The sequence below is a fragment of the Piliocolobus tephrosceles genome, chromosome 19, assembly GCF_002776525.5.
Source record: "Piliocolobus tephrosceles isolate RC106 chromosome 19, ASM277652v3, whole genome shotgun sequence".
In the NCBI taxonomy this organism is placed as follows: domain Eukaryota; kingdom Metazoa; phylum Chordata; class Mammalia; order Primates; family Cercopithecidae; genus Piliocolobus; species Piliocolobus tephrosceles.
This window is the reverse complement of record NC_045452.1, coordinates 43,409,173-43,419,204: the sequence shown is the minus strand read 5'-3', so window position 1 is coordinate 43,419,204 and position 10,032 is coordinate 43,409,173.

The window sequence follows — 10,032 nt, the reverse complement described above, 5'->3', positions numbered from 1 at the left end:
AAGAGAGGGGGAAGGGAAGGGAAGGGGAGGGAAGAGGAGGGAAGAGGAGGGAAGGGAAGGGAAGGGAAGGGAAGGGAAGGGAAGGGAGAAAGAGGAAGGAAGGAAGGAAGGAAGGAAGGAAGGAAGGAAAAAGAAAAGAAAGAAGGAGAAAAGAGAGAGAAGGAAGGAAGGAGGGAAGGAAGGAGGGAGGGAAGGGAGGGAAGGAAAGAAGGAAAAGAGAAAAGAAGGAAGGAGGGAAGGAAGGGAGGGATGGAAAGAAAAAAGAAAAGAAAGGAAGGGAGGGAGGGAGGAAGCAAGGGAGGAAGGAAAAGAAAGAGGAAGGAAGGAGGAACGAAGGGAGGGAAAGAAAGAAAAAGAGAAAGAAAAGAGAGAGAGACGAAGGAAGGAAGCAAGGAAAGAAGGAAGGGGAAGGAAGCAAGGAGAAGGAGGGAAGGAAGGAAGGAAAGAAGAGGGGGAGGGAAAAGAAAAGAAGGAAGGAGAAAAGAGAGAAAAGAAAGAAAGGGAAAAGAAATCTCCCCTATTTCCTAAAGTGAAGCCAGGTAACAGCTTCCCTAAGCCCTTCTAATCATTTGTCAAATGCACCTGGAAAAATCCCACACCTTGATGACTGAATTTTCCATTCCTGGCTAAATAAAGTCAGGAGATCCAATGTTTGTTTTTTCTACTGTTTGTAGGAAAAAAAAAAAAGTGTATGGCATTTTCTACCCTGCAGTGCTCCCTGTTATGGGATGTGGTTGGTGTCCCAGTGTACATTTGAACAAACGATCGGTTATTTCCTATGTATCAGTATATTATAGTTTTTCCACAAAAAGGGAAAACATTATAATATGAATTATTGAACATAACTAATTAAGCAATCTATGAGTTGTTGGCCATTTAGGTCATTCCAGCTTTTCCTCGCTGAACAACCTAAGGATGATAGAACCATAAAGCTTAACTCAAATACAGTCAGAAGGCAAATTCTTTCAGTTGAAGGAATGAACATTTTACCTCATCATAACATGTAACAAATTTTAGTTCTATAGCAAAAATAGAAAATTGGAGTTCTTTGCTGATGATAGGAAAGAACAAAAAGACAACATCCCCTTGTGGTTCAGAGACTGAAACCTGAAAAGGGAAGGAGAATCCTCTAAAAATGGGTGCAGGAATCCCTACTCTCCCTTTCTCTCCTCTTATTCATTCCCCTTCTTGGCCTCCTCTGCCTAAGCTGGAGTCAGGGACTTGTGTGTTCCCCACAGAGACTTGCACCAGGCTGCCATCTGGCCCTGGCCCTGACCCAGTAGGCACTAATTATCCTCAGTCAGCAGATCTGGCATCTCCTTCTTGACAGGTGTCTCCTCAGTCCCTGCACGGTATTTGATGACGTGGACCACACTTTTCTTCTGAAATTGCGCCCTCCTCTTCTGGCTTCTAGGATAACTCTTTCTAAGACCACTCTCTCTTCTTCCCATCATCAAATGCTGCCCTTCACCATGGTGCTTTCCCTGACTTTCTCGACAGCTTTTCCAGGGGAAATTCCATCTTTCATAGGGCCAAACCTTAGCCACATGATGATGACTCCGACTGAATTCTCTATAGAGTTCCAGGACAAAATTTTCGGTTTCTAATTGTATCTTCTCCATCTTGCATTTTAAAAGTTTAAATACATTCATTTCTCTCCTGATTCCACTAAAAAGAAAAAATATGTTTGATCTCTTTGCCAAGTTCTTTCAATTAATGTTACCATATTATCCCATTCATTCGGGTTTGAAATCTCATAGCCATCTTTAACTCTTCTTTATTCCTATATCTAATCAGCCACCATCTCCTGTCAGTTCTATTTCCCCAAAACGGTCACATTTTGATCACCTGAGGCTGAATTAAACATGGTTGAGGCTGAGCAGTGAGTTGGGGGCCCCTTTACCTCTCCAGCTGAGAGCATTTGTTGGCCAACTCTCAGGTGGAGAAGCAAGAAACCCAAAAGCAGAAGAGCTGCCTTTGATGTAAGCAGGGAAGAGAGATCAGAACTCTGTTTGGCCTCCCTTTCTCAGTCTCCTGCCTCCACCCCAAGTCACATATACTCCCAAGACTGGACCCATTTCCAAAGTGAATGATCAGCATTCATCCACTAACCAGAAGCGTGTTCCAGCCCTCTTCTGTGTCCCGCCATTAGAAAATCAAAAGCTGACGGTAGCTTCGATTTAGTTCCAGTTAGGAATTAAAATCTTCTTCTTCGCTACCATTTTCTCCCAGTTAATGGAATATGGATGATAATTCCAGAATCTTTTATCTCCTTTCTCACTACCACAGCCCCTATTCAAATCTTCAGCATCTCACATCTCGATGATTGCAGAAAGAGCCTGCTGGTCTTCTCTGCTTACAGTCACATTCCAATTCAGCTCCCACCTTGCATTATTCTAATATACACCCTTGATCATATTGCTTCTTGATCAAAAGCTTCAATGGTCAAGTATTGAACATTGCTTATCTATCATTGACATTGCTAGTATTCCTGCTATAACAAGTTCTCCCTTATTCAGAATCCATTTAAAATGTAGTGCAAAACACACACAAACTGACAGTAACCTAAGTGCCCACCAGTAACGAATTGTTAAATAAAGTCTAGTACATCCATGACGTGAGATAATAGGAGGTTAACCATCATATGGAATAATAGGAAGTCATTTGAAAGGATGAGATGATAGCAGCCGGGCGCGGTAGCTCACGCCTGTAATCCCAGCACTTTGGGAGACCAAGGTGGGCGGATCACGAGGTCAGGAGATTGAGACCATCCTGGCTAATCTGGTGAAACCCCATCTCTACTAAAAATACAAAAAAAAAAAAATAGCCTGGTGTGGTGGCATGCGCCTGCAGTCCCAGCTACTTGGGAGGCTGAGGCAGGAGAATCTCTTGAACCCGGGAGGTGGAGGTTGCAGTGAGCTGAGATCATGCCACTGCACTCCAGCCTGGGTGACAGAGCAAATCTCCATCTCAAAAAAAGAAAAAAAAAATGAGATGATAGCATACAAATATATCTACCACATATATTCCTTGTTTTATGTTTTATAGGCAAACAAAAATTTAGGAAGAAGACACATCAAACAGTTATAACCCGTAGCCATCTCAGGAGATTAAGGGGAAAAGAGGGCTTCTGTGTTTACTTTGTAATTGTTTTATAAGTGTCTGTGTTCTTAAAATGTGTTACAGCATGCAGGTGTTATTTTTAAATATCTAAAGCCAATAAAGCTCTAGAAATGCATTTGTTATCTAAGAGCTTCATTTAGAAATTATCATTATATTTTTATTTGGGGTACATTAACATATGTGTATGTATAAACCTAAGATTTAATAACATAACGTACTCACTAGACTGTGTTCATTAAAGGCAGAGTTTGTATAGTCAATTTGCTTTTGTATTTTCCCAGAATGCTTCTCAGAATTTGTATAGTGCCTGGCATATCAGAGATGTGTGTGTGTGTGTGTGTGTGTGTGTGTGTGTGTGTGTGTGTGTGTAAGATTTGCTACAAATTTCTCTAACTTCATAGAATATGACGGAACATGTACTGTGATTCTAGAATCATTTCTCTACTGCTGTACACAAGCCATATATATGACAGTAGTTTTGCATATTTGCAAATGCAAATATATACACAACGAAATGGGAGAATGATCTGCATATTGTCATTGTGCTGACAAACCTGTCTTGATCACTGCTATGGGGACTCCAAAGTACTGAGCACTTCTAAAAGGACAAGAGCAATTCCATAGGGAATAGTCAATTAGGTTTTGGAACAATGTGCACAGGCTGGCGTTAACTGGTTCCCGTGAGTCAGGGCCATTCCATTTTGGGAATTAAACACATCAGCAGGGTGCCCGTTTCTGTGCAGCTGACAAGGGGGAGTTGAGGGAGAGGGGTCCCAGAATCTTCTGGGGAATGAGGAAACAAATTCCAACCCCCAAACAACCTGATTGGAAAGGGAGTGTTTTTATATACATTCGTCTCCAAAATCCAGCCAGCAAATGATAAACATTAGCTGGTGTTTAGCTAAATGTTAAAAATCTTATCGAGGCAAAAGCAATTCTAGAAAGGAACAACAACAAAAAAAACCAGCTCAGCCTCTGCCCCATGGCCTCGATTTCTCTCCCAAACCCCATGAAGCTGAGAGGTGGAAAGTCTAGAAACAGAATTGAACATGTCTAATCTCTTTTACAACAATGTTCTTATTTTAATCCATGTCATCAGGGGAAACGGCTGAAAATAGTGACAAATACAACATCAATAAACATAATAATAATTGATTTCCCAGAGATGAAAAATTTGAAATTAGTGGCCATTTCCCCCTAGAGCATTGGTTGATTAATTTAATGTTCATCTTAGTCTTTCAAAGACATCCTCTTATGCTGAGCTGCTCTGCCAGACTTTGTGATGGGTTTTGTGGTTTAGGGCCCAGTGGTTAAAGTATATTGCACAGTTCTGCAGTTTTAAAGAGAATTCTGATAGTTTAAGGATGACTGCAGCCAACTATAGCAAGAACAAAAGTTAAGACACATCAAGCAATTAAATTGCCAGAGATTGGAACTGGAATTTTTCATACAGGATATAAGTTCAGTGACTGCACTACTCAACGTTTTCCTAGCTTACGTATCCAAGCAACAGAATTTGAGAGGTACAACCTCTATTCCCCCGGAGCACCAACACCCAACTTTCACGTAATTAATTCAGAATCTCAACACAGAGCAAGGTGAATTTCAAGTGACTATTTTCCTTCCTCTCTCCCTTCTTTCTTTCCCTTTTCCCCTTCCTTTCTTACTCATCTTTCTCCCCTTCCCTCCCTCATTTCCTTCTTCCTTTCTTCCTTCTCACCTTTAAACCATTTCAAAGTTTGATGTTCATATTTATCCTGAGAGACAAGTGAAATAAGCATTATTATGCTTTTTTACAGATAAATGAAATGAGACACAGAGGTTCAGTGACTTTCCCAGACTTTCTTGTGACTGAATAAACAGCCCAGGGAAAGAAGTTTTGAACCTCCTGAGTTCCAGGTTGGCACTTTCTCTCTTTCATTTTTTATTATACTTTAAGTTCTGGGGATACATGTGCAGAACATGCAGTTTGTTACATAGGTATACAAGTGCCATAGTGGTTTGCTGCACCCATCAACCCGTCACCTACACTGGGAATTTCTCCTAATGGTATCCCTCCCCTAGCCCCCCCATTCCCCAACATGCCCCAGTGTGTGATGTTCCCCTCCCTGTGTCCATGTGTTCTCATCGTTCCATTACCACTTATGAGTAAGAATATGTGGTGTTTGGTTTTCTGTTTTTGTGTTTGCTGAGAATGAGGGTTTCCAGCTTCACCCACGTCCCTGCAAAGGACATGAACTCATCCTTTTTCATGGCTGCATAGTATTCCATGGTGTATATGTGCCACATTTTCTTTATCTGGTCCATCATTGGTGGACATTTGGGTTGGTTCCAAGTCCTTCCTTAGCACTTTTTCTACAAGTAGCTGGCCCCAGAGCATGTCAGGGAGAAGTCCAGCCAGTGCCATCAATCACAGCTTCACCCATCATGCCTGTGAGCACTCCTGCATGGAGTCAGCATCGGGGTGTGCAGAGGCACCCTCACCCCTTGTCCCTTCCCAAATGTCACATCACTAGAAATATCTACTTTATCATTTTAAACGCGTAAGAGTAAACTGGCTTTCACATTCTTAGGAACCAGGAATACATCAGACCTCTTTATCAGACCTCATCTGCACAGGTGAGCTTAAACCCCTTGTTTTGGAAATGTTGGATGTGGCTCGTGGCACTGGGTGCCTGGTCCCTTCCCTTTAGAGTTCCCTTTACTTTTCCTGGGACCATTGCTACGCAGTGTAATTTATCCTGTCCTGAGCCCCTAAGATGTTCCCCTTACTAGACAAGGTCTAGTATCCTTGTCCCTGTAAATCTACCAGAGGACGGTGATTTTGATTTCCACTGTCTCAAATGCATATACTTTGACCTCACTCTCATTTTTCTGCACCATCTCAGGGTCCCTAAAATTGTATACAGGAGGTCTAAAAACCCTTCTGTGAAGACATATTTAACCTCCAATTAAAGCATTTGTAATTATTTCCCAGGACAGTTATTCATCTACAAACTCATCCTCAGTGGATTTACCTAAGGAAAGTAAACAACAGGAGGCAAATTAGGGACTTTCACGAATGCAAACAGTCTTCCCTGTGACACCTCGCACAGAATAACTCTCCCTAAACAAGGGTAAAGGTGAGATGGCAGCACTGTTAAGTCATCTAAAGGCCAAGCTTCCTAGGTCATGTCACTATCAGGCATCGATAAAGGACTCTGGTAAATAAATGAAGCCATTTCTCTAAGGAATAATAAAAAAAAAAAATCATCACTTTTAAATGCTTAAGAATGCCTTTTGTCAACATTTTTTCATTAAGATACAGCTTTCTGAAACATATCAGAAACATAGGGAAGAAAAATCTCTTCCTTTCCTTTCCAAACTTCTGCCTTCCGGAGCATTTGAGGCAGAGTGATGCTGGGAATATAAGAATAGTGGGGAAACAGTGGGGAGGGCAGAGCTGAGGAATCAAGTTAGAGCAGCAGACACAGCCTGTGTCACTGACCATGGTCTCCTGCACGGGCCTCATTTATAACCTGGTCTTTAACTTTGTTTATCTTTGTGGACATTCGCAGAAGCATCTCACTTTCCTGAAGTTGGGGCCCTATAATCATTATTTGTCTTTGGAGAAAATGGGATTATGTGCCTTTAACTGCTCTTCTCAGAAAGTCGATGTTGTAACAGATCACTCTTCACTGACCCTCTTCTCCAGGTGGGGCTTCTGCGTTTTCACGTGTTCCCCTTGGCCTTGATGTTGTAACAAAAAACAGTAAAGGTGGGCTCCTTGGTACTAAACCTCAACCACGAGCAGAAAGGAAGTGGAGAAGGCTTACCTTCTTCAGTGTTTGAGTGAAAACCCCCAGCTGTCCTAGGAACGAGCACCTGTTTATGGAAGTGAATGCAAATTGTAGAGGTTTCCAACTTGTGTGCATCTGCTACAGCCACCACAACAAAGGACCACAGACTGGGTGGCCCGAACCACAGACGTTCATTTCTCACCATCACGGAGGCTGGAAGTCTGAGATCCAGGTGTCGGCAGGGTTGGTTCCTTCTGAGGCTGTGTGGGAAGGCTCTGTTCCAGGCCTCTGTCCTGGGCTTGTAGATGCCATCCTCTCCCTGTGTTTTCACACCGTCTTCCCTCTGTGCATGTCTGTCTCTATGTCCAAATGACCCCTTTTACCTTTTAGTGAGGTCACCAATCACTAGGTTAGGGCTCACCCTAACGATACCCTTTTAACTTGACGACATCTGTAAATATCCTATTTCCAAATAAGGTCACATTTTGAGGTACTAGGAATTACGCCTTCCAATGTGTGAATCTGACAGGGAATCATTCAACCCGCAACACAGCTCAATTAAATCATCCCAGGTTTCAGACAGAGGATGGTTTGGGGTGAAGAAGACTGTCTCCCCCAGTTTGCAGCAGCTGTGGTTTTCCTGTCCTTCTCCTATGTGTGGTTTCACCTCCACAGTCAGCTTTCAGCTCTGAAGGGCAATGACTAAGGGCTCTTTGGGTACACAGAGGTGAGTCATTCTGATAAGATTGGGGAAGATCCTAGAAGACCCCTGGATGTGCCAGTGGACTCTGAATGTTTTGCTTGGCTAAGTTCTGATGTGATGTCCCCGACCGCAGGTAAGGCATGACAGAAACCAAGGGGTGAGTACAGAAGGGAGTGGTCAGCAAAGACATTCATCGGGACAGCAATGAAGACTCAGAGAGGCCGGGCATGGTGGCTCACACCTGTTATCCCAGCACTTTGGAAGCTGAGGCAGGTGGCTCACCTGAGGTCAGGAGTTCAAGACCAAACTGGCCAACACGGTGAAACCCTGTCTCTACTAAAAATACAAAAATTAGCCGAGCATGGTGGCATGTGTGTAGTCACAGCTACTCAGGGGGCTGAGGCAGGAGAATGGCTTGAATCCCAGAGGCGGAGCTTGCAGTGAGCCGAGACTGCGCCACTGCACTCCAGCCTGGGCGACAGAACGAGACTCCGTCTCAAAAAAAGAAAAAAAAAAAGACTCAGAGATAGCCAGCTGTGGCTCCAGCCTTTCATCTAACACCATGCTTGGCTAACACTACCCTCCCTACCTTTCCTGCTCCCTCTCTCTCCCCAGACAAAAGCTTCTCTTTCTTGGCTGCACACCTTTACCAGACTTCCTGATATTCTGGCCTAAGCTGTGTCTCTGTGCTTTCCTAAGTGTAAAAGTTTCTTATGGCTGCTGCACCAAATTACCACAAAGTTAGTTACTTAAAACAATACAAATTTATTGTAGTATGGTTTCAGAACCAGAAGTCTGAAATGGGTCTCGCTGGGCTAAAATCATATTGTCATCAGGGCTGCATTCCTTTCAGGAGGCTTTAGGGGAGTCCCTATTTCCTTGCCTCTTCCAGCTTCTAAAGGCTACCTGCATTCCTTGGCTTGTGGTCCCTTCTTCCATCTGCAGTGCCAGCAGCGGGGCACCCTCCCATGTGTCCCTCTAACACTGACCTTCTTCTTCCACTTATGAGGGCCCCTATGATGACTTCCATCTGCCACTTTAATTCCCCCCTTCCTATGCAACATAAAACAGATTCCAGGATTAGGCTGTGGACATCTTTGTAGAAGGCAGGAGGGAGCATTATTCCGCCAACCATACTAAGCGAGACAAATTCCTTCCTACAAGGAATTCCAGTGACAACTGTCATGAGAATAAGGCGTTTATGTCATGACATAAGGACTGAACGTTTCCACTGGGGTTTTGTTTGTCGTTATTGTTTTTGTTTTGGTTTGGTGTTTTGAAACAGGGTCTCACTCTGTCATCCAGGCTGGAGTGCAGTGGTGCGAACTTGGCTCACTGCAACCTCTGCCTCCTGGAATCAAGTGATCCTCCCACCTCAGCCTCCCGAGTACCTGGGCTACAAATGCACAACACCATGTCTGGCTAATTTTTGTATTTTTTTCTAGAGATGGGGTTTCACTATGTTGCCCAGGCTGGTCCTGAACTCCTGGGCTCAAGTGATCCACCCATCTCGGCCTCCCAAAGTGCTGGGATTACAGGTGTGAGCCTACTGGGGTTATCGAACAAAAACAGAACCTGAGTAAGGACAGTTTGGAATTCAGTGAGCCAAAACATGAAGGAAGAATCAGTGAATGAGAAAGTAAACACAGACAATACGTGTAAGTGTGTCAACTGTTTTTAGGGAAGTACACAGGTTATTAATCTTAGAGAGTAGAGCAAGCACCAGGGAGGGGTGAGCGCATTTGATTTAAGCCTTAATTACAGATAGTGCAATCTCCATGTCCAAGGAATCAAAATTCCTAGCTTCATGGATCCTCTTCCCAGTCCACTTGCCAATCAGCTTTCTGGAGCAATATGGCACAGGAAGGAGTGGGAGAGTAATGAGCAGCCCAGACCCCCTGCTACCTAGGTTGCACAGTCCCCAGAGGGTCCTTTCAGGGAATTGGGTCTTCATGGAGTACTCCCAAATCAATCAACTCCCTTTAGCCAGTCTCAGTGCGGAGCCCCGTGGTACAGCACCCTTGGGATCCAGCCTATGCATACTCTCCAAGCCCTGCTGGTTCATGCTACCTGAGTTTTACAGTGCTTTACCTTCAATTTGGGGCCCAGCGCAGCCTCCACTGAGGCATGCTGTGCTATAACCATAGTGATAGGTCTAAGGGCCAAAAGGGGTGGGGTAAGCACAGACTAAGAAGACGATTCTCATTACCTTGCAGAGGAGAGGTCTCTGTACTATCTCCAGGCTAGAAGGGAGTTCTGGCTCTTCCCAGGAGGTGTGGGCTCCTTTTGCAACTTAGAGGGCTCAGGAGGACCCAGGGATTCAAGATTTTAATGGCATCAACACAGATTCCTCTACCCGAGCAGAGCTGGGGGTGAGGTGAGGTGAGGTGAGGTGAGGTGAGGTGAGGTGAGGTGAGGTGAGGTGAG